At 39.2% G+C, this 26,031-nt stretch overlaps 1 protein-coding gene across 4 annotated transcripts in view; it reads left to right on the top strand.

The window, feature by feature from the left end:
• The window catches only part of FNDC3B (fibronectin type III domain containing 3B), a 361,399-nt gene that overhangs the window by 14,804 nt on the left and 320,564 nt on the right, over window positions 1-26,031 (top strand). The window contains exon 2 of one of the 4 annotated variants that reach the window (XM_054681246.2): window positions 6,357-6,459. The exons of the other annotated variants lie outside the window; for them this stretch is intronic. The gene's annotated coding sequence lies outside the window, so the exon portion shown is untranslated. The remainder of the gene's footprint in view (window positions 1-6,356; window positions 6,460-26,031) is intronic. 4 annotated transcript variants of the gene reach the window in all.

Below are 26,031 nucleotides of genomic sequence, written 5' to 3' on the forward strand. Positions count from 1 at the left end.
TAAATGCGTCCTTTGTTAGAAATCATGTAGGGCTCGACTCCATCTTTAGAAAGTGAGTTCACTGAAGGTGAGTTAAGGACAAGGCTCTGAAGAGCGGCCTGACTTGCTTTCTTTCCTTGTGTTTGTGGAGGGGTGTAGACAAAGACACTAAGTGAAGATGCAGCCCCCAAGGCTGTGTTGCCTAAAAACCGTTTCTGGCTTCTTCACAGGAATATTCCTCGTGGTCTAGAAGGAGCTATGTGCTTCTCTGGAGATTGTTTCCACAGAATGGTGAGGACTGTTAGAACCACCTTCTCCTTTCTCTCCTGTCTCAGGAGGGAGGCTGTAAGTGCTAAAAATGCCCCTGAACAGGGGGGTAGGGGGTGCAGCACCTCCAGAGAAGTGGTACTTAATGCTGGCTGCCCACCTGACCCCTCTCTCTGTAGTTGGAGGCTGGGGAAGCCTTTGCCTCCTTCCAGCTTTCACGACTTGCTGTGGTAGGTCCTCATGATGCAGATTACCATAGCACTCAACTACTTCTTAAGAGTACATAGTTTCTTAAATATCAATATTATACCTCAAGAGGTAAAGAGAACAGTTTTAAGCATCTATCAAAGGAGGAATAGATTGTAATTTTAGGATCTGAGTGTTTTATTTCCTTATATTTCTTTAAAATTGCTTGGACTCTCTTCTCTCTAACCTCACACTTTCACCACCATCACCAAAATTTGCTTTGTATTTATACTCATTTTTAAGGAAATTACTATAAAGTCAGTAATTTGGAGTCTCTTCGGAAGTTCATCTTTAAAAAATCCTCCTTTTTTTCTTTTAAAGCGAGGTGGGAGGAGAAGAAATGGATAACAATTTTTAAGGTTTATATTTTATTTCCGGCTTTGTTTAGCAATACATATCTTAATGTACTATACAATTTCTTCACTAATGAAAAAACATAATTATTTCCAGTTTTATTTGATTTTGGACCTATTTTCTTGCTATGTGATTATTGTCCTGTATCTTTAATTACATCTTATTGACACCCGTGGCAATTTCAATAATTAGAAAACATAGCTTTTTAGCTTTTACCATTTGCTTATTATATTCAATTTAAACAGGGAAACAGTGTCACTTCCTGTTTATGTTTCACTTTGCAGTTCTCTTAAATTACTTCAGTGTTCTCAGGAGTTCATTCAAACCTATGAGGGCATACTAGTTGACAAAAAAGAGAACAGAGGATTCAAATAAATGTCTCTAATAGATTATTTTAGCTTCATTTAGTGTGATTTTGGGTCTGAAGTGTTTGCCATTAACGTTCTAGTTGCATGTTTGTCTTCCTTGCTTTCGTGAGGAGCAGGGGCAGTGGGAGTGAGTAGGGGAGAACAGGCGATGGCTAGGGAAGGATGTAGCACTGATGAAGGTGAGTGAGTTTGTTCCTAGTATGTTTCTTTTTTTTTTTTTTTTTTTTAGACGGAGTCTTGTTCTGTCGCCCAGGCTGGAGTGCAGTGGTGCGATCTCGGCTCACTGCAAGCTCTGCCTCCAGGGTTCACTCCATTCTCCTGCCTCAGCCTCCCGAGTAGCTGGGACTATAGGCGCCCGCCACCACGCCCGGCTAATTTTTTGTATTTTTTAGTAGAGACGGGGTTTCACCGTGTTAGCCAGGATGGTCTCAGTCTCCTGACCTCGTGATCCGCCCGCCTCGGCCTCCCAGAGTGCTGGGATTACAGGCGTGAGCCACTGCGCCCGGCCTGTTCCTAGTATGTTTCATGTGGGATGGCAGGTTTTCCAAATTCTAGTTTCCACTGAGTCATCGGTGAGTCCAATAGAGGGAGGATTCTAGCCTGATGTCAGACGTCCTGCTTGGCAGACTAATGAAGGACTTTTTTTTTTTTTAAAAATGTATTTTTAACACAGATTGGTGTATTTGTATATCTTCAGTAAGTTTCAGTTTTAGCCAAGAAATAATCTTTCATAACATTTTTCATGAGAAAGCATAGAATGATTTTCTAGAAAGTTTAATGGCAAGTTGCGTTAGATGAAAAGGAAACATTTTTAAGGAGACTATGCTTCTTGGGTATTCTTGAGCCCTTGTCTATAGATAATAGCCGGTTACAATGTACAGTTTTCATATTTGGAGGGGACATGGGAAACTACTCACTTAACTTGGAGTTAATATTTTGGTGCTCTGGAAACATCTGAGTTTGGAACTGTGCTGTGCACATCTCTAACTGGTTTAATTGCCCAGTCTCTCAGTGTCTTAGGACTCTCAGTGTTTTATGCTCAGTCTCTGTGTCTTGTTATGACTATTTGGCTCAACGTAGTGTTTTGAACTAGTGATTAGTAAGTGGTAGCTGCTGCTGTTTTATTATTTTATTGCTTTACTCTGTGACTACAGACAGATTTAATTGTTGGATGTATTTCTTAATGGGATAATTATTTAAAAACATTCCCAGTTACTTTAAAAGCGTATGTGAATATTAGCCATCAGTTTTGTCTTGACCTTGCCTTTGGCTCCTTGAGTGTCCCTGTTCATGTGACAGCTTTCCAGCTCATCCTTAATGTCATACTCGAGCTGTTTATCTTAGTGAGGTGGTGTGGGCCTAAAATGAAATAATATATATCAAAAGCACCTGTGGGGGAAAGCACATCTGAATGCCAAGCAGTACCTAGTTACTGCAAGTGCTACTTCTACCAATATTTTTCTTCCTTTCTGCCCCTTTAAAGAGAGGTTGTCCCTTTTTAATAGATATATGACAGCTCTGCTTCCTTTCTTAAGTCTAAGATCAAAGGAATGTTGTAATAAAGGGGAGTCACTCCCTCCCATTCCTTCTCTCTTTTTGTGGATGTTGTTCTGTTTTTTAAGAGCGATCAGGTCTTGACATTAGTGGATGCAGCTGTTGGGCTCCCAAGCTCTGCCTTTCATCTCTGGGTCACCACTGCAGACAGCATCCTTCATCTCTGTCATGGTGTAAAGACACCACTGTGGGGGAACAGTGTGTTGCAGGTTAAGTACATGAAGTATTTCTAGAGATCCTAGCCATCTTTGCCGCTCATTGTTGTTTGGATGCACTTTTCTTTGAAATGACATGGAATGTTTGGCAGAGATGTCAATCAGTAGAATAGTTTATCTGCTTTAGAGGTACCTAAACCTCACCAACTTCTTGTAAATTGGAAGCCTAGCTCCAAAAAAGTAAAAGGGGTTGGGGGGAAGAACAAAACTTTTACTGGCAGGTTTTTTTCTAGACATAAACACAGTTGAATGGAAAGGATAATAGGGATCGAAGCCTGTCTTGCTCTATGAGAGTGAATGAGCTAGTGTTAGACTTTAATGCTGGAGAAAAATAACATCTACCTTTTTTTTTTTTTTTTTTAAATGAGGCAGTCAGTGCAGTCTAACTGATGAAAATTAAAGGTCAGTTTCTTCAGTGCCCCACCTCAGTGCATGCCTTGGGCCATGTTAATAATGACAATCCCATTATTTCCTTGCAGTAGGCAGGAAATGCTGTCTACACCCATTAGATTTGTTTGAGTGGCCCCTGGCTGGAAATGAAGAAAATTTAATTTTCTAATTTGCAGGGAGGAAAAAAAAAAAAGCATACAGTGCTACATAGAGGTTGATTCTTGGGCTGGAAGGAGTGTCATTTTTAAAAACTTGAAATTCTGAATCTCTATTATTGAGACATTTGGCTCTAATCCACACTGAAATCATGTATGGATTTACGTGCAAGTTAGGTGTCTAGGAAACCTTTTTAAATATTGTCAGAATTGGCACAATTGTGGACGTTTTAACCACATGTTTGCAAACTGCCTAGTTGCTCACATGTCCCACTGGCTGCTGGAAACTTGCTTGAAGGAGGGCTTTGTCAGAGCTTTCTCTCGGAATATTAGTTTTGCTTTTCAGAAGCAACATTCGTGTTGAAGAAAATCTGTATATTCATTAGGGTAATCAATTACTTTGTGGTTTCAATAACAAGAAGAAAATATTATTAGTGTTACAGAGGAAAAAAATGTGAACCTGTCTTTGTACATTCTAATCATATTGCCTTGCAGAGTTACATTTCCAAATCTTAGGGCTGACTTGGTTTCTGCTACTGTTATGTCCTTTAAGAATGAGATCCTTAATTTTCTTTTTTTTTTTTTTTTGTAGCAAGTTGATGTCCCTCTTACATTTTTCCTTTTTAGATAAGCCAAAAGATTTTTATTGCTATTTTGATATATTATTTGGTTTATTGGGATGTTCTATTACAGATCCTCAGTTGGTATATAATTCATTCTAAGATACTCAATATCGCATTTTCCCATGAAATACATAATGAGAAGAGGACCTTAAGTTGAAAGGACTTGCTTGAAATCAGAGGAGTATTAGTAGCCAATACTACAAGAAGCAGACATTCAGTCTTTGTGTCTAGAGGAGGCAGAGTAAATCATATCATTTTAATGGATCTGTAGTTTCTATTAAACAGAACCTGTCATATTAGCACCATAACTTCCGGTCATATATTTGTTTTGTATTGACTGTACATATAGAGCTTCTTTGTTGCTTCTTGAAATGAAATATTGGAAAAACAAGGAGTTTCTACCATCTTCATAGGAGCATATCAATGAACCAAGAAAGTTTTATGAACATTTTCTTTTCTCCATGTCCTAATTCCCAAAACCTTTAGCAGTTTGCCTAGAGCAGTGACCATTTTGCCTCTGACATTTTGTTTCTGGTTTTCATCAAAACCAACATCTTCCATAATGTTTATTTTCCTTATTTATTTGTCACTATTAATGCTTACAGGAAGCAGCAAAGCATGGAATTCTTTACTTTTTTAATAAGTGTAGTACTAGTGTAACTTATATGTGTGTTTTGTAGAAATACATTTTGATGATAGCACGTAACATAATACATATTTGGGAGCATTTTAAAAATATTTTCTGAATTTATATTTCACTTAAAAAAAAGAGTGAGGTTTCTAGTGGCGTTTTTGATATTAATAGTAAGAAGTCCTGTGATCCATACACCTTCCCAGTGGGTTTTTGGATAAGTCTCAGATTAGTTCTCCTCAGGACTCCTGACACTAATTTTTCTCCATGGCATGGGGGAATTTGAAGCTTATATATAAAAGACTTAAAAGGCTTTGAAAAATCTCTCCTGATACTCGGCATTTGGGAGTCAAAAGTTTGCATCTGAAAAATTGTTTTCTTGATTGAGAATTTAGGTTTGAAAGTGACTTTATGGATTATTAACTGGCCACCTGGCCTCTGTTATAGATTGTCTGAGCTATTTATTTGAAATTTATCTAGTATACTTAAATTTGGCAAGAAATCAGGGCACAAATACAAGTTAGGCGTATTGTTTATTTTTCTAAGTCAATAACGCAATTCATTTTGCCATGGAAAAGTAATCATGGAAAACATTAATACCTGATAGACTGTATAAACTTGCTTAACTTTTAGCATAATGATACTTTTTTCCAGGATGCTGACCGGATGGTTTTATGTAAGGATGTTTATCTATAGTCCAGTGAATTAAAACTTTTAGGTAAATAGAGGGCATGTATTACTAATTCCTAGGGCAGTTCCTTTTGAATGATTCACTTATTGAGAACTGTCATTTTGAAATGTTTCAAACCAATTAGGCATCTTTAGATCTAAATCTTCCAGCCTTCAGCTTTAGGAAATACATATTTGGATTTGCAAGAATGTGAAGATTTAGCCAGGTAGTCACTTCCTATTAGCTGTGAGAGGTCTTCGGACTCAATTGACTGGTGCTTGTTAAATATCTGTTTTTTTGGAGAATTTGTTTCCCTCCCGAAGAGAGAACCCTCATAGTCAGTGGGGCCCATTGACAATTCTCAAATACTATCTTTTAGGATTCTCATGACTCAGTTTTGTAGTGAACTTTTGAATAAATATAAGTAATGAAAGATGGTAGATTTAATTTAAAAGTATAGATTCTTTTAGATGTCAGTCAGTCCTGTTGCTAGGGTGGGGGGTAGTAGTGGTGTGTTCTCTCAGGTGAGAGTGTAGTGGTGGTGGTGGGCAGAGGGTAAGACACATTTATGAGTTGGCCCCACACCAGGCTTTTCTCTGTCTTCCCTAGGCCATGAGACTGAATACTTACCATGGTGAGAGAAAACCCTAAAGGCCCCCTCCACATTTCTCATTTGCCCTTTAGAAGACCTAGAAGATTGTAGGAACAGATAGATTGCATGAACTGGTACCTGAAGTTTAGGGAGCCATCAGTTCAATCAGTAGTAGTATTTATTTGAGTGTAGCTGTAAAGATGCGGCAAGAGAAGAAGCAGGGAGATGTCTAATTCCTCTGTTTGACTTTCCCACTAAAATCTAAATTCCTTGAAGGCAGAGACCGACACTTTCCTCTTCTCTTATATACAGAGACTGGCAAACAGACTGCTCAGCAAGTGTTTATTGAATGAATGATTTAATGATGGAGCAGGACATGTTGTTTTGACACTGAGATGCCATGTGTTTGAACCAGGTGAAAACTTATGTTTGATTTTAATTTTAAAGCCATGTTCTAATTATAATTCTTACTATTGGAGGCATATGGAACTTTCAATCAAGAGGAATAACTGAGATACTTCAAATTATGTGAAGATAGAAAGGTTTTTCTTGTTCAGTCAATAATTATTGCATTGCAGATAACAGAAACCCACTTAAGCTAGTTTAAGCAATAAAGGTTTGAGCAAAATGAAGGCAGTGTTTCTATACCTCCTGAGCTCCTGGAACCGGCCCTGGGAAGTCGCTGGAAGCGCAGGTTGCATTTCATCTTTTCTTTGCTCTTCCTTCCCTGATATTTCTTTTTGCAGAGCCCATCCTATATGAATAATGGATGCTTATTCTAAACTCATGAAGTGATACCAATTTTTTCTTTTAAAATGGCCTGGTCTGCACATTACTTTTTTTTTTTTTTTGAGATGGAGTCTCGCTCTGTCACCCAGGCTGGAGAGCAGTGGTGGGATCTCGGTTCACTGCAAGCTCCGCCTCCTGGGTTCACACCATTCTCCTGCCTCAGCCTCCCGAGTAGCTGGGATTACAGGTGCCTGCCACCAAGCCCGGCTATTTTTTTTGATTTTTAGTAGAGACAGGGTTTCACCGTGTTAGCCAGGATGGTCTCCGTCTCCTGACCTCGTGATCCTCCCGCCTCGGCCTCCCAAAGTGCTGGGATTACAGGCGTGAGCCACCGCGCCCGGCCTACTTTTTAATAGTAAATTGAAGTTATGGGTGTTAGATATATTCTTTGCAAGCCGTTTTGAAGCAGATTCTTTTCCTAATGTGTCATGTACAATCTGTGGGGGAAGAAGGTTATATAAAGCAAGAATGACTTCTATTCAACAAAATAGTGATATTCTATATTTTCCTGTCTCTTTTCTTTCTTTCTTTAGAATGAACTACAGTGAGACATGGCCAGATTGATTTCTTCCCTTAAATCGTCTCAGAAACTGTACCCAGTCCACTAATTGCTTTGTTCAGCGGACAGGAAATGGTTATATTTGCACAAGTTACACAATCTTAACTAAGTCGGGGCAAAGAACCAAAGAGATCTCTGATCTTTTTTTCCAGCATTAACCTTTCAGTTCCACAAACTAATGCATGATGCATAAACCAGGTTACTAGGGGACACTTATCAAAAACCATAAACTTATTTATCTGAATGGCTTTCTGTTTAGGGATACTAAGAAAAGAAGTTACGTGAGGTAATCATGCTGGTGCTGAGGTTAAGTTTGTGCAGTTTCACTTCTTCCTTAATAGTTTTTTATACATGCAGTAAAGGACATGTCCGGAAGCTGATCAGTGCCAGCATTACCATGAAGTGCTCAGTCCCCATTCCTTCTCTCCTTACCCCTCAGCCCCCTTGCAGACTATATACAAATTTATTCTTTTCCTTTTCTAGGGTTGGGGATTTGCCTCCTTTCTTCCTGCCTGTGTCTGTTATTGGTCCCTAGTACCCCAATTTCTGCTACTTTTCTCCTCCTTCTTTTTTTTTTTTTTTTTTTTTTTTTTGAGATGGAGTCTCTCTCTGTCACCCAGGAGTGCAGGGGCATGATCTCAGCTCATTGCAACCTCCACCTCCCAGGTTCAAGTGATTCTCTTGCCTCAGCCTCCCGAGTAGCTGGGACGACAGATGTGTGCTACCACGCCTGGCTAATTTTTTGGATTTTTAGTAGAGATGGGGTTTCACTGTGTTAGCCAAGCTGCCTGGCTTGGCCTCCCAAAGTGCTGCGATTACAGGCGTGAGCCACCGCGCCTGGCCACTTTTCTCCTTCTTGAAAGTGGGATTTTCTCTTTATCATTGTTTGATTATTGTATAAGTATTATGATTGGCATTTTGCAATTTGGGCAGAGCTGATATTATATATGGTATTTCTAAGTACTTTTTTTTTTGACTCTGCCAAACTGTTAAGTCATTCTCCATCCATCTATCCATCCATCCACCCATCCATCCATCCATCCATCCATCCATCCATCCTCTTCTCATTTTGACTTCTATTAGTTATTTCCTGAAGCCCGTATATCACTGAGAAAAAGTTAATCTTAAGTGAATAACTTAGGTCAAAATGAGAGGAGAATGAAGAATTAAGTGAATGTAGGCAGAGTCAGAAAAAAAATAGTGTCTCTCTTTAAAGCATTACTTTTTTTGGTGATGCTTTTGAAGGAAGTGAAATTGGTGTATGATCTAATGCTACAAAACCATATCTTGCTCTCATAGATTTTAAGATTTCTCTTTTGAATGATCCATTGCTGTCCTTTCTTTACACGTATCTTTTCTCCCTATCTTCCTTGTTAAATACATTTTTTCGTTATATACTTTTGAAGCAAGTCTTGATTTTTTCTGTATTTTCCCCATTTTTCTTCAAATGTTCCACAGTTCCCTAAAATAAGATAGCATTTTTGTCTTTTTGCACAGTCTATTCTTTGCTGTTTACTTCATCCCCACCCACCGCCACCAAAAATGCCTTCAGAAAGTCCCTACCTTTTCTTGTACATTGTCCTTCTGTTCAGATTCTTGTATCGCTGATACTCTCCCCTGCTACCCATTCTCCTCCCAACAGTTTTCTTTGATAGTGTTATCTGCCTTGGAATTTCCACTGTGCCTGTTAAACTCTTTGAGAAGGATAATTCTGTCAACGTTTACTTCTCTTCCCCTTCTAGCCCCAAAGACTGAGGACAGTGTCCTCCTCATGCATTCCTGTGACGAGGAATCTGCACTGAGGTTTCTACTCTTTCCCTTACCAGGATTCTGAATTGTCTGTGACTGTCTGATATGATTGCTGATCTCTTTCCTGTTCTCAGATAGGACACAAGAGGTTCCATTTGGAGTTGGCTCAGGACATTCAGATGCCATTATTTTAGTAATGATCACATGATGTTTTGAGGGCAACCTGAAAAAAATAGAGTCTCTAAGAGAGGAGCTGGGTAAAATCAGAGTAGGACGATCTCTAATGCCTTTTCTAGCTCTCTTACTCTGATTTTGTGAATTTATCCTTAGGGACAGTTTTTCATCAGAAGGATGAGACCCTGCTGTGGTCTGAATGTTTGTGTCTCTCTCCCCTCACCAAATTTATTTATATGTTGAAATCCTAACCCCCAAGGTGATGGTGTTAAGAGGTGGGGCCTTTAGGAGGCAGTTACATCATGAGGGTGGATCCCTCATGAATGGGATTCACGCCCTTATAAAAGAAGCTTAAGGGCCAGCTGTGGTGGTGCGAATCTATAGTTCCAGCTATGTGGAAGGCTGTGGCCGTGAGAAGATTGCTTGAGGCCAGGAGTTTGAGGCTGCAGTGAGTGAATAACCCCTGCACTCCAGCCTGGACAACATAGCAAGACTCTCTCTTAAAATAGATAGATAGATTAGATAGACAGCCTAAGGGAGCCTGATTGCCCCTCCACCATGTGAGGACACAGCAAGAAGGCACCATCTGTGAACCAGGAAAGGAGCCCTCACCAGACATCTGATTTGTTGGTGCCTTGATTTTGGACTTACCAACCCCGAGAACTGTAAGAAATGAATTTCTGTTGTTTGTAATTACCCAGGCTAAGGTATTTTGTTAAAGCAGACCAGATGGACTAAGTCAGCCCCATAATGACCCGTTTTATATTTTTATTTATAATCTATCTGCTGCTTAATTTTGTGATTAGTGGCCAGCTACTGTTTACTCATCTTTTATTCATCTGTAAAACTCCTTTTAACTTGTCTTTGTAAGAAACGGTTGGCTAACAGATGAATTTTCAGGTTGTTCAGTTTTAAAATGTTTTACTTAAAAGGATAAGACAACTCCCCAATGCAAAGTGTGACTTCAGAGATAACTTTCATTTCTTTGAAATGTAGGAAGTCCATAGCCATTGCTGGCTGACATCTTTCTACTCAATATGCTCCAGGGGAAGATTATCAAATTTTAGCTTCTGAGCTTTCAAATGGCTCTTATTATCAGTGGCATATTACATGAAACTGGTTTTGGGCTCTTCAAATTTATATTTTTGGCAAAGGTGTTGGGAGATTTGATTTCATTCGTCATCACTGCAGTACCTGGCACATAGTAGGCTCTCCATTTGGTGTGTTGGATGAATGAAGAAAGTGATTCTGCTAGTCAGTGGGGTTTAAAAACAAGTGTCCACCAACTTTATGGGTCCCCATTGATCCTGAGTTCACCTCTGTTGCCCTGTATATATGTGACCCCATGTTTATTGCAACCTTATGGGCATCTCAGGCACTGCAGAGAACAGCCTCTTAAAATTTCTGGTAGAGGCCTGGTGCGGTGGCTCACGCCTGTAATCCCAGCACTTTGGGAGTCTGAGGCGGACGGATCATGAGGTCAGGAGTTCGAGACCAGCCTGACCAACATGGTGAAACCCCATCTCTACTAAAAATATAAAAATTAGCCGGGCATGGTGGCATGCACCTGTAGTCCCAGCTACTCAGGAGTCTGAGGCAGGAGAATTGCTTGAACCTGGGAGGTGGAGGTTGCAGTGAGCTGAGATCGTGCCACTGCACTCCAGCCTGGGTGACAGAGCTAGACTCCGTCTCAAAAGAAAAAAAATTTCTGGTAGACTCCTATGTGCCATTTCTGGAGAACTGAAATAGTAGTGGACATACATAGGATTCATTTTAGTGTAGATATGACTTTTTAGTGAAACTTGAAGTCCTACTTCCTGTGTGTGAAATAGGGTAATAGGATCACACCCGAAAAAATGCCGCCTTGTTCAAAAGTGACAGGATCGCTGTTCAGTTTGGAATATTGGAAAGTGGGCAGATTTATTTGGAAGCACTTTGTTTTTACTACATGTGTAAAACTCCAGGGAGCATTGAATAGGATATGAGGTGCTCCCTTTGGCTGTGCATTAGCAACGTGGCAGTTACTGATCTGTCATTTACTTTGAAAAGGAATTACAAAGTTTTGGCCTCATGCCTGGAGTAGCTCCAGATGGTCAGAAAAGATTTTTGTACTGAAGTCAGAAAGTATATTGCAGTGATAGAATTGGGCTTGTCATGTTTATATTAGAACACTGGCTTCCCACTTTGTTCCTCTGCAAAGTTTTTCTTTCTTTCTTTTTTCCCAGAGAGTGAGGGGAGGAAATTGTTGCTTTAGAGTTATGAGTCTAATATTTGGAATACTGTTGTTCTTGGTGATAATGATGTAGAGGTATGATTATGTGGTTAATGTAGTTACTTTGTCAACCTAAATACCCCTGATTCTTAGTATTTACAAAGGATGCGTGAAGGCTTGGAATGTAGAGATACACCAAGACCATTGCAGCTGATGTAGAAATGCAGGTAAGAAGCTTCATTTGGGTTGCGTTTGCTTGTCTGATAACCTGGCTGTTAGCCCACAACTGTTATTTAGTAGCTTACCAAACTTCATCTGTTCTGTCTTCCCATGATTCTGTGGTTGCTAGGGGTAATGATGACGTTTGGGTGTTCAATATGGGTGGGAGGTGGGCCTGGGGAGATGAGCAGTGAGGCGATAATGATACTAACACCAAGTTTTGCCATTTTAGGCATTAGAGCGTCTTAAATTCCACGTATGATCTTGTGTACCTTCATATCAACCCTGGAAGGGGAATGATGTGATTCCTATTTTCCTGATGAGAAAACTGAGACTTAGGGAGTTAATATCTGCCCAAGGCAATATCTAGGTAACTCCCTTCTGCAGCCTGTTTACATATAGTTTTGGTGAAAATTACTATAATTTCCTGTCCTTTCAGGACAGAGGTGGCTACAGGCTTCAGGAAATAAAGCTCATTTTCCTCTGGGAAACTCAGGACTTGTCTGGGTTGAGCCATTTAGTAAAGCTTGGTCACAAGGCTCAGATTAAGATCTGGATCTACGTGCTGCTGTTCCCAGACTGCTTTCAGTTACTCTTGTGGTTACTGAGTAACTTGGGAGTTAGAAGAACATTAACAAAGTTTTGTGTTTTCGAAGAAAATGCTACACATGGAGAAGTGACACTAAGTTGCATACTTCAGAAAGGAATTTTTATCTGTTTTGAGATTCTGGTCTATACATTGAAAATAAAGGAACTAATTTTGATTATTATACTTTTAATTGGTTGCACGAGTGTGTGAACATAGGCAGCTCTTTTGAAGCACTTTTACTGAAAAGTGTAAAAATTTTTGTTGCTATTGTTCAGTAGCAGACATATACGATACTCTCTTTTTGAGACATACACAATATTCTCTTATTGTGGATTTAGGGGTCTTGTACCAGATCACCCTTTTCTCAGATTGCAGCTCTTCCTCCTTGCTTTATGTAGAGTGGTTTCTAACTTGGTTCTTTCTCCTGTGCAGATATAAGACTTGGTCCGCAGTCTCCTACCCTCACCCAGTCTTCCATGAGCTATCAAAATCCTCCTCTAGGCTTTTATTATTTTGCTTCCTAATTTTGTCCTTTTAAATTTCCACTGTTTAGATATTATTCAGACAGCAGTGGTATTTTTCTGTATATAATGTGGCGCTGTAATTAGTTTGAGTTCTTTTGGGGTTGTGTCTTAAACAGCGAGAATGGCCTGATTGATGTGCTTTTTGAAGTCTTACTACCTTTTTGATGAGAAGGATGAAAGTGGTGTGGAGATGAGTTTGTCTGGCTTACTGTAAATCTGATCTGTAAGGCTTTTCTGCGTTCACTAAGGCACCAGAGTCGGACTCTGCTTTTTTTCTTGTTTGATGTTACTTTATTACACTTATGAATGAAATACTAATGCTATTATTTTATAGAAGATCATAAAATAAAAGTACACTTTCTTAGTGTTTTATATGTTTCTTTAAAAAGATAATTACCGTGAGTCATAGAGCTACAATTACATCAAGAGTTTCCTATACGAAGCAAAGTCTCTGGTGGGTTTTGGTACAGTCTTTGCACCTGGATCAGTGGAGCAAAATGTCATCACACTTGAAAAAAAAATTACTTAACAGGCCCACTAAGAATCTTTAGAAGTTTGCATCTTGTTAGGGATTTGTGGTCCAAGAGTTAGTACTACAGAACAGGCTCTTTTGTAGACCTAGGGAAACCAGTTTGTTTCTCTGCCACTTAACCTGCAAGACTTATTATAGGTGTTTCCTTCTCCTGCCTGTTTTGAAGAGACTTCCTCTGGGAATTAATGGGAGAATACTTACGACTCCTGAGAGCAGAGAACGTTCAGGCCATCATCATCTTCTCCCTCTGGGCTGTACGTGGCCTCCCTGTGTCTCTACTGCCTGTCATACCTCCCCACTCCTCCACCTCAGTCACAGGGCGACTGCCTTGCTTTCGGTCTACCTTTCCCAACTCTTCAGGCTCATCCTGGTGGATCCCATTCTTTAGCCCCTGCTGCTCTTTTCAGGGGATTCTATTTTGTCTTATACACTTTTGTCGTTTAGTTACCCACCTATTCCCCCCAGTGGACTCCCATTCTGGGCTCCTGCAGAGGGCTTGTAAGTTCACCTTTATATCCCCAGGGTCAGAGCTGATGCTCTGCCGAGTGAATGGGGAAGCACCAGAAAGAACAGAAGCTAATGATGGACTGGCTCGACCATGGCTCCCACTTTCAATACTCATCCCTCTGTTTTCTCAGACATTTTGCTTGAATTAATTTTGTAGTTCTCCTTCTGAACTGCTGAGCAAGTATTTGGACACTTTGTGAGGAGCCTTTTTTTTTTTTTTTTTTGAGATGGGGTCTCACTCTGTCTCCCAGGCTGGAGTGCAGTGGCACAATCTCGTCTCACTGCAGCCTCCGCCACCCGGGTTCAAGCAATTGTCCTGCCTCAGCCTGCTGAGTGGCTGGGATCACAGGCTTATGCCACCACGCTCTGGTAATTGTTTGTATTTTTGGAAGAGATGGGGTTCCACCATGTTGGCTAGGCTGGTCTCAAACTCCTGACGTCAGATGATCCACCTGCCTCGGCCTCCCAAAGTGCTGGGATTACAGGCATGAGCCACCGTGCCCGGCCAGAGGAGCCCTCATTTATAGCAAGAATAAAAACATTTTGTCAGGAAATTTAATAATAAGCCCAGACTGAGTGCTTGCTATGTGCCAGACACTGTTCTAAATGCTTTACATGCATTTCTTCATTTAATCCTCACAGTGTCCTGAATTAGGTGCTTTAGTTTATTATTTCCACTTTGCCAGTGAAGAAGCAGAGGTAGTGAGAGGGTAAGCAACTTGCCTGAAGTTAAAAGCTAGTCAGTTGTGGACTTAGGGTTTGTAGCCAGGCAGTTGTGGTCTTCAGGGAGGGGACATAACATCATTCCCCTCCTGAAACTCCATATTCCTTTGTAAATCTTATTCTGTGTTACATATTTTCCTGTCCTTCATTTAGTTATTTAGGTCAGCTTCTTGTACTTCTGCTGCAAAACGTTGCTGTCAATTTACTTGACCTGGTAACCTCCCGGTGAGTTTCGCCAGGGCTGCCAGTCATTTTAGCAGGTCACCCCGATACCTGTGGGAGGGTGAGGGCGTGGAATCCTCAGGAGAGGGCTCTGCTGTTGGCTGCTGTCTCCACTTGAAGTGGACAGTTTTGAATATCTTAATAAAATCAAATCAGATGTTCTTAGGTATTCATTCATTTTATTTTCCTAAGCAAAATGTTTTGTAAAATGCTGCTTTTACGTGGCTAGAGCAACTAAATATCTCTATTAATACTTTTAGGCAAAGGTTGAGATCTTTGAAGAATTAGTGGGTTTTAAAAATTTACTTATTTTTATTTTTTAATTTTAAGTTCTGGGATACATGTACAGAACGTGTGGGTTTGTTACATAGGTGAATGAGTGGGTTTTTTAAGTTGTTTTTGCGTGCCTTTAGTCTTACTGGTTTGCCTTAGTTTCTCTACTCTCCAGACTGCTGTGCTGACTTTTCATAGCTCTCTGACTTTTCAGTCCAGTGCCCTTTTGATGCTCTGGCCAGGTGGCTCTTGTTTCAGCTTCACTGGGAGGGAGTTGTGGAATCTGGCTGACAATCCCATTTAGTCTTCTTCAATTTAACTGGCCTTTTCCCCTTTCAGATTCCAAGTAGGGGAATAGCCTAAAGCCATTTTAGGGGGGCTACTAAAGCAGTTTACAAGGTGATGCCTTATATTTAAATACCACAGTATTTCCAAATCTGTTTCTATTATATATATCGTTTATTGTAGCATTCTCACAGTGACCCTGTGGTGTGAACACAGTGACTATTATCCCAGTTTTCAGATGAGAAAACCTAGTCTGAGAGTTGTGTGCCTTTCCTTACTTAGGGCACTGTGGCAAATAAAGGGAGAAGTCAAGCTACTGCTTCCATTCCAGTCTCTGAATTCCAGGTCCCCTGCTCCCTTTTCTTTCCAGGGCATGTATGATGCCTCAATGTTGGCTAACCTCTAATTGAAAATCTGTAGGTGCTTATCTTCTGCACTTTTGAAATGATATGAACGTGAAATATTTTCAACATGCTAACATTTTTCCAGGCCGTTATTAGGGGATTAAATCATCCTGTTACCGTAACTGCAATTTTAGATGTTCTGGTGCTAAACTGAGATCTGTCAATAGAGTGCAACCTTTTGAAAGTCTTAAAAAATAGGGTACATCTTGGACTCAAGAATTATGATATCAAAATAAGACCCTTGGCTATTTCTGGAGTGTGTTAGCCAATCTACCCTGTGGTTTTCTTTCTCTAGAATTGGTGAAGAAAGAGATAAACAAGATCCAAAACCAGGTCGCATGAAAGAATCAACACTCCCCTGGACATACGGTTGTTTGGGATAATCGTAAATCCTGCTGTCTGTAGTGGCTGACGAGGGGAGAAGAGCAGAATCCTAGCACTCGGGCTACTGACTGTGAAACTAATGTATCTTTGCTATCACATATTTAGCATTTACCTTTTACTTTAAGCCAAAAACACCTTACACTTTTCTTAGATGAGCTTTTTAAAAACATTGTAATTTATGAGAAAAATTTGAACATAGACAAAAGTAGAGAATAGTAGTGGATCCCCCTGGACTTATTACCCAGCCTTGACAATCAGCTCGTGCCAGTCTTGTTTCATCTTTACCCGTTTTCATTCTCTGCTCCTTGCTGTAATATTCTGAAGCAAATGTCAGGCATATTATTTCATCCTTCAATATTTCAGTATGTTTTTCAGATAAGTTCTTTCAGAAATATATTTTCATCTAATTTAAAACAAAAAGTTTTCAGGAAAAATACAGGCATTTTTGCTGCAAAAATTGGTCAGGATTATGCAATTTGTAACTAATCAGCATTTTTCAAGGTTACTGGTTTTGGCTGACAAAATTTTTTTTCTTATATGTGGAAAAAAGTATTCACAGTAACAAATGCGTGTTTTGATAGTGCTAAAAATTAGTCTATTTTTCAGACTTAATTATTCAATTAAAAAATAAGACACTTCATAAACTTTAAAACTATTGTGTAGAAACACACTGTTCTTCAGTTTTATGTGTTTTCAGTCATTATATTTCCCAGCTATTTCAAATAGGCTAAATATAGTATACCCTAAGCTTACTCAATCGTTAGTTTAGACTCAACTAATTTGGAATTTTCATTGAGTTGGACATAACTTTAATAGCAGGTTTCCATTCAAGCAAAGTATTTGCTAATTGCAGGTGATTATTAAGGCAAAGTCTTAAGGACTTATAGAATAAGTAAATGGTTTTATGGGCTCATGGATCTTTAGGTATATATATATATTTATACACCTTAATGGTATGAATTTAGCCTGACTTGGAAAAACTAACCTGGTTTATATGTGTATATAGTCCATTAATTGATTCATTAAAATTTTTATTTTGTTAAAGACAGTGAAATAAAATCAGAATTAATTTGTATTTATTCTCGGTGAAGAGTCTTATGAAAGGTGGTCAGATTTATAAGTCAGATTGTGGCTAGTGAATCTTAGTTTTTCTCTCAAATACCTCAAGACAGCATGGAGGCTGGTTGTCACACACATTCAAAGGAACAAAATACTTATTAGCTAAAAAAGGATATGCACATTTTTGGGGGCTTTGAAGCATATTGTAGGGCTTAGTAATAATGACAGCGAAAATTAACATAGCGAGCACTTCCGTATGAAGTCATTTTCTCATTACCATGGTCTTACGAGGATAGATGTTGTATTTATCCTTGTTTTACAGATAGAAACTGAGACATGGAGAGTGAAGTAACTGGCTCCAATCCCAGTGCTAAGTGGTCAAGCCGGGTCAGAATTGTAACAGTTGAGTTCATGAGTACTGGCCCTTAACAACTCTGCTGGAGTGCCTCCTTTGGTTAAATACTAGTAGTTCATATGTCGGAAACTCATCCTTCATTTTCTTCAATGAAAATACGGCATTTTATAGCAGTGCTGTCCAATAGAATTGTTGAAATTATGGAAATACCCGCGTTATCTAGTATGCGTATGCCCATTAGTCACATGTGGCTGTTGATTTCTCAAATGTGGCTAGTGTGACTGAGAAATAGAATTCAAGGTTTTATTTAATTTTAAGTAATTTAAATTTAAATAGTTACATGTAGCTAGTGGTTCTAGTATTGGACAGAGAGGCTATAGAGTTTGAGAGACCTGGGAGAATTTGTAGTTTGCATTTCCTGGGGTAATGACAATATCTTGGCATTTTGTGGCTATCAATATCTTGACCTCGTTAGGGTTGTCAGTGAATGGTTGTGTCATGAAATAGTAATAATGTTAATAAAGGTGAAATTTTTACAAAGTGGATAATTGAATGTTTAAAACTGTGATGCCTAACAACAAAATCCTGTTTGATCACCAACCTGGGAAATCCACAGTCTACCGCATCTGGAGGCATCCTCTTGTTAATTCCTTTGTAGCTAAGCAAAAACTGCTTTGACATTCCCGCATGATTTTCAGCCTTGTAGATGAGGTCTTGCTTTGTAAAGAGTCCAGCTTCTTGGTCAAGCTTAACATTAGGCATGATGATAAGATAGTAAAATGGACTTTGTGGGCCAAAAGCAGCCATTAAGAAGCAAGTGTTTAACTCTTTATCTTTCTCCTACAGCTTGATGTTGACAGAGCTCCCACCTATGAAAATACATCAAGAAAACTCAGTGGTAATGAAGCTAGATTTCATTTCAAATGACACTGAGACCACATAAACGGTGACACTGATGCCTCTTATGATGTGCTTTCATCTAAGCCTTTATGTGGCACTTAAGTCTAATTATTTTAATTTTTTCTTTGTGTTGATGAAAAGAGCCGGAGTGGTTGTTTCCACCAGCCATGGTGGGGCTCTGAAATGGAAGCAAGCAAAGCCTCCAGATGGTGGCAGGTATTGGACCATAGCCACCCTGCAGACATAATTAAACATGTCTGCAGCCCTCTCATTTAGCAGTTATAACACAGACATTTTCTTTGTTGATGGGATTGAACTGTTATTTTTAGCATTTATGTGAAGGACTTGCAGTACTATAGCCAGGTGCTATTTCTCAGCTACTGTGTTAAACACTGGGCCTGGAACTGTGCTTTGAAAGGTTTGGAGAGAAGCTTCCTCCCAACATTGGGAATGAACATGGTGGTTGGGGTGTTTTCAGCAGGTCCTGTTTGCCCACTTTCCATTTGTAATTCTCAAGTGTAACAGTTCGAATGTAGAGACTGGCTGTGAAAGGGGATTGGGATTTTAAGACAAAAAGTATTGGACAGCAGGTGAAACACACTTCGTTCCTGGCTGCAGTACCAGCTTCTGTCTGAAGTTAGGTACATCATTTAGTTGCTGTGGACTTTGACTTTCTTCAGTTGGCAAAACAACCTTTGGGAGGGGAAACCAAATATCACTAGAAAGTGATTTGACTTCTCGAAAAGACAATTATGGTTTATTTGTGAAATAAAAGGTAGTTGTGATGAGTGAGTTCCCGTTTGCTGTATCTGCCTCCTTGCCAGTAAACTTCCCATTTACACTTTTAATGATGATTCAAAGAGCAGATCAGCATTATGTAAAGGCATTTTTGATGAATTAGTCTTATGCATGTCCCTATATGGTATATTCTGTAGTTAACTGTTTTCATTGAACCTTTACAGCTGACTCCACCTTATAATGGGTGCATGATTTTGTAGCGTAAGTTTACTACCTGACCTTGTTTTATGTCCTCTTCACTGAGGACAAAAAAAAAAAGTAACACTTTTCTCTTGTGCTTTTTCTCCCCTGATCCCTTCCCCCACCACATGACCCTTAAGAAATGTTGTCCTTTTGGAAGCCAGGTCATTTGTCTGAATTTAGGAGAATGTTGAGCTGCATCTTCAAGAAAGGGATGCAACACAGGATGAGGACTGTGGAGGAAGACTTTCTCTGAGTAAGACCTTGTAAAACATGGATTGAAATATAATTATCTGCAAATGAATTGACAAGTGTTGGATCCCATTTTTCCAGGCACTTGATTGAAAGGCTGCTTCTAGCCTGAGGGAGGTCTTGATGATGCTACATTATTGCCTGTGGCCATTGTGAGTGCCACTGAGGTGGCCCTCTGGTGTGCAAGTAGTTGTGGTTCCACAATTCCGCTAGGCTAGTATTCAGACCTAATTCTCTGCTTACAGATGCTGTGAATTCCGTAACTCAGAAATGACACCCATATATGTGTGCTCACAAACATCAAATCAGCCTGTACACAGATACATAGAGCAGCCATGTATCAAGGACTTAGAATGACTGCTGATCCTTGAACTCTTTTTTAAAAAGGAAAAATTAGCACAAGGTTAAAACTTAAAGATTAGTTCTATTTAACAGCAACCTGTTACTTCGTGCTTTTGCATGTCAGCAGCTTGTCCTAGAGTCAGCGAGATTTCTTGCTTGTGACTAAAGAATCTTGTCTTTTGGCTGTAGAGTATGATTTCATGGTGGAGGATGTTGCAGATATCTTAGTTTGCTATTTTATAGCATGGGTTATACTTTAAGGGCTGAAAAAAAATAAGGTAATTTAAGCCTGTTTTGAGACACACGGAAAGGAAGCTATTTCATAACTATCAGTCATGTGAAATTTGGCAGGCCCCTAGCCCGTTAGTGGCCACAGTCACATGATTGATTACCGGTTGGGGACCCACAGTTAGCTTATTGCAGAACTGCATCTGGCATAATTGGTGTTGTCATCCAGTGTCAAACTATCCACCCTGTTCTGCCAACTTCCTTCCAATAACAAAACTTTCTTGCCTTGCATGAGTGAAAGCCTGTGTGATTGTATGTGTTTAGAATTACAGAGTTTTAAACATGATCCAATCACAACTATTTGAACTTCTTGATTTTAGTACATTTGTACCTATGTTGCCAAAAACATTTTTTTCCTTGTCTTTGTGTCTTCTAAAACATTGAAGGAAGAGGTCTTTGATGCTTCCTTAATACTTTTATCATGTTTGAAGTCCTGAGCTCTATAAATAATATAGTCCTTATTATCTTTTTATCTTGATAATTTATAAAACTGACTGTCGAAAGATATGTACGATACTTGTAGTTTTATATCAAAGAATTTTAAATGCCAAGAACCAGGGGAGCCATCTAATTCTCCATTCGAGCTAGTGCCGAGACCTACTGGACAACATCTTGACACTTGGTCATTGGCCTGTGCTGGAGGCATGATATTCTAGTCCTGGTTCTGCCTCTGCCCACCAGTTTGGTTTTAGATCTCTTCATTTTTGTGATTAATGATATGAAAAAGTTGGACCAAGTGGTCACTTAGGTTTCCTTCAGTTTTTGATTTCTGTATGAAGATATAGAAATATCCCCTACACGTCAACAACAACAAAAATGGGAATTAACCGATTCCTTCTAAAAGCTGAAGGCTCCTTGGCAGTGGATATTGACCCTTCAACTTTTAGAAGGAATCAGTTAATTTTTTGTTGTTGAAACATGTCTCATTTTTATATTGAGCCTAAATTGGCATGGTCAGAGATAGGCTTCTATAGCACTATTTTTCCACATATTTTTGAGTGGGGCACACATTGAGAAACATATTTTACATTGTAGCCCAGTAAACACACATACACACACACACACACACACACATTTATATATATATAACTGAATCAAAAGTTTCACAAATCAATACTTGCCTTTTTCCTTTGTGATGCAATTCTATTCGATTTTATTTAAAAGAATGCCAGTCAGTGACCCACTAAATTGATTATGTGACCCAAGAATGGGTCCTGACCTGGAGTTCAAAAAACACTACTCCATAGCAACCCAGAACACATTCGTTTCTTCTTTCACATGATAACCCTGTAAACTCAACTATGGTTAGCTTGTTTGCCTTTAGTCCTCTTTTACAGGCTTAAGGTCCCAGTTTCCAAAGCTTTTTCTTTCGTGATTTGATATTTTGACTCATCACCATACTGGTCGGTTGTTCCTGGATACTTACGGTTTGTATCCCTCTTAAGGTACCAGAAGAAATGTAATCTCAAAATAAAATTTAACTAGGGCCAGGGTCTTTCTTTTATATCATTTCCTACTAATGTCATTATATTACACATTTATTCTACAAATGTTTGTTCTATACATGTGTACTGAGCACTACTATGTGTTAGGGCTATCCTTGGTGCTTGAGGACACTGCAGTGAGCAAAACAAAAATGTCTGCATTCAGAGAGTGTACATTGTAGAGAATTGCACTAGCCACTAGGAGTATGGCAATGTCAAATGAAATACCCAAGCGCTCAGTCATAGAGATTCCTCTGTACTGCTCAGTTGCACGTGATCTTTTAGGGCGCCATGTTATTGTAGACTGTCAGGCATTTACTCTCTTCATTGTGAGTTCCTCCTGCCTTTCCACTTGAGTGCACATCTTGGCAAAGATGAAATGTCAATTTCTGGGAAAGGCACCTATGTGTTGTTTCCCTTATTATTTTTAATTAATTAATTTTTTTTAAACAGAGTGGAAATTAGAGACTTAAAAATGATCAAAATACAGAAATATGAAATTATTTTTCCTGAGGTTCAGACTGGTTAAAGGAAGATTGAAAGTTTCCATTGTATTTGATAAAGGCATGTGAATTCTAATCAGGTCACAGGGCATCAAGAGGGGTCTTTAACTCTTTGGGAACATAAAGTACACTTTTTAAATAAAATTATAACTTTTCCTGGAGTGACTTTGTCATGGGTAAATTTGGGCCAAGGTTAATGGTTTTAGAGGTTGAATTACTTATGTTTGTTTTATGTAAAGTAATATATTAGGGCAAGAGATTTGAATGAACAAAATAAACAAAAGATATGGTCTCTATCTTCAAAGCTTGCATTTTAGTTAGAAAACAAAATCTGCATAATGAAATTATGTAAACGAGTGATCAAATCACATAATAAGTACAACTTGAAAATGATGATAGGTAAGTAGAATTCATCAAGAAAGAATAACTGGAGACCCAGCATTTGAAACAGATGGGAATAAATTGGTTACAAAAAATAAAAAAAAGTGTTTATAATAAGTTGAATGTAATTTAAGGAATCTGAAGCATTAAAAATCTGTGCTTAGGTGAAATTGCAGTTTATTTACCTTTTAGAAACTAGTCTGATTTTTTTTCCTTCTGTTGTTTGGAAATTTACAAATTAGGAATTTGTCATAGAAGATGTAAATATATTTCTAACATGAGAAACTAATGTCTAGATAATGAAAGGGCATGGGAAGGAAGCCTTAAACATGACATTATTCAGTCAGAATAGGATCGCATTGATCCAGCGGTGTGAAAATCATTATGGAGTGGTGTTTTCACACAGGCCTCTTCCTTTACTTTATTCTGAACTACATAAATATCAATTAAAGCTTTCTAGTCCAAGTTAGCAGATGGCGATTTATGTCGGACTTATAAACAAAGCCCCAGAACATTACTATACCTAATTGATGAATGCTCTCTCCCTTCCCTGAACAAAGATTTTGGCCTCCAGTGTGGTTGTCCGAGAGAAAATTAATGAATTCTTTTCTGTGGTCTCATGTAGAAAGGCTCCCGCTTATAGAAATATTTGACTTTTTCCCCCCCAAAAAAGAAAACTTGAATACTTTTAAGTTGCCTAGTAATTTAAATTCCCAAAGGTGGACTGGAATAGTATTTGGTATTAACATTTACCTAAAAAATTATATTTTCGGCTTACAGCAGAATGATGCCTCAAAACACAAAATAGTAATCAAAATAAAGCACACAGAAAAGTGGAATGTGTTTAATTATTATAACTTTAGGTAGACATCCAAATTAGGGCTCATATTTTATTGTTGTTTTTAATTATTTCTATTTATTATTATTATTTTTTGAGATGGAGTCTCCCTCTGTCATCCAGGCTAGAGTGTAGGGGCCAATCTCTGCTCACTGCAACCTCCATCTCCTGGGATCAAGCGATTCTCCCGCTTCCGCCTCCCGAATAGCTGGGATTACAGGCCGCCGCCACCATGGCCTGCTAATTTTTGTACTTTTAGTAGAGATGGGTTTTGCCATGTTGGCCAGGCTGGTTTTGAACTCCTGACCTCAGGTGATCCGCTTGCGTTGGCCTCCCAAATTGCTGGGATTACAGGCATGAACCACTGCACCCAGCCAGAGCTCATATTTTAGACTCTTTTTCTGTGAACTCTTTTCTTTAGACTTGTTGTTCTTTAAGGTGAGATGACACTTTGTACTAATTCTTAAAATGAACCCTTCCCTCAATTTGAAATATGTGAAAATAGCTGTTTTGTACTATGGACCTGTAAGTGGCATCTTGTGGTTTAGGAGGGGCTGTTGCAATGTCCACCTCCAGTGGAATGTAGGTCGCTGCATCAGAAGAAGGTAGAGGAGCCAGGGGATCCATAGGCCTGTGACTGCAGAATGTATTCCTTTCCTTTTGTTTGAAAATAGTAAATTTCATTTGTGAAACAAAACCTGCCTTTTCTTTTTCATCCTAGCTTCTTTGAAATGAGCAGTAGGCTGATCGGGGGTAGATATTCAAATATACTGAAACATTAAGGTTGCTGTAGATGAGAAAACAGTGGTACTTTGGTTGAGGGCAATCTGCACTAAACACTTGGACTTTAATGATAGCTTTCTGCCCGCTGCCACCCAGGTGTCTTTCTTGTGCTCATTGGTTTGAGGGTGCATTCCTCAAATGAGAGGGGCAATTCAGGTAAAAGTTTTCAATGTTCCTGCCCAAGGCAGCCTGCTAAAGGAAGTTTTCTTGGTGATGACCATCACATGATTGCCACGGGAATGTGTTTACTACACGATCTGTTGATACAGGTAATAAAGAACACACTGATGACTTTTCCCCACATAATCTCTGAGGTCGGTATTTTAGTAACCTTTGAGATAATAACTTAACTCACGCCCTATAGAAATTATGTATGCAGTAGGCCCTTGGTAGAGACTGACATTTATAGAAGGTCAGTGTTGGTTGACCTAGTTTGATCTGGCCCTAGATTTATAAATGAACGAATGATCTCCCCAGAATTAGGAAGACATGACATCAGAAATATGAATTCATCATTACTGTAAAAGTCATGCTGTTAAACTGTAGCATGTTAGAATTGAGACGGGGCCTCAGTATCTTCTGCTGGTTGGGGAAAAAAAATAAATGTGTATTAAGTCTCAGGAGCCTGCGTGGTCCTCATGCTTGTTAAATCCAGAATGGGTCTCTCCCTTTCTCCAAAGATGGAGTTTGGCCTTGGTGGGATTCTGTGTTGGGAGCTGCAGTCCCAGATGCTTCTGCTAGTTTAATAGAAGAGATCAGGAAGAACAAACTGGCAAGTGAATTGGACAGATACAGACCCAAAAGACTTCAGATAATTGGAAAGAAATTTTGCAACCAGGGCATTTCTGCCATCAAAACAGAGTTATCTTGCAATGATTCTTGTGCTGGCTGTTGTTGAGGTCTTACTTTAGCACTGGGGATGGGAGATAATTCCCGTATAGCCATAATACGGGAAATCACCAGTATCTTTTAAGATGACAAAATTCAAATTCGAATAAAGACAGGATTTGGGACATTTTTTAAAGAGAGGTGCTGGGTGTGGAGAGGGAGGAAGTCTGGTTTCTGATAAGGGCTTCTCCTCATTTTACAAGTCTGCTTGTCATGAGAGAAGTATTATTCCTGGAAATGAAAAACATGGAGGCAGAAAATCCGTTTCTTCAAAAACAGATAGTGGATTTTTGCACTGCCAACCTAGCTGTTGATCTGTCAGTCTTGGTAACTGAAACCCTGTCTATGAGGCTGCGTAACATCTCAGATGTTCAGCTTCAAATCTGAGATCACAAACAGGGTCCTAAAACAAAAAGTTTGTTAAATGCCCAGTCAAGAAAATGGGGCTACGGAAAAACTCAAAACAGAAAAATAAGGTTTGTCTTACAAAATGTTCATACTGCATTCTTAGACCTAGTTGCTAATGACAATCAGTTACCTGAATTATAAAAAAAAAAAGGGGGGTACTACCCAGTTTCATTAATTGCCTTGTATCCAGGGCTTTGAAAGGAGATTGGATATTTCATGAATTGATTTTTGAAACTGAGTGTGGTCCTGCTATTAACCATGTCTTGGGAGTTCCCACCCTTGAAGGCATCTTCTGAAGCTTAGAATTTTTTTTCTTTCTTTTTTTTTAAGAGACAGAGTCTTGCTTTGTCACTCAGGCTGGGGTGCAGTGGCATGATCCTAGC

The sequence above is a fragment of the Pan troglodytes genome, chromosome 2, assembly GCF_028858775.2.
Source record: "Pan troglodytes isolate AG18354 chromosome 2, NHGRI_mPanTro3-v2.0_pri, whole genome shotgun sequence".
In the NCBI taxonomy this organism is placed as follows: domain Eukaryota; kingdom Metazoa; phylum Chordata; class Mammalia; order Primates; family Hominidae; genus Pan; species Pan troglodytes.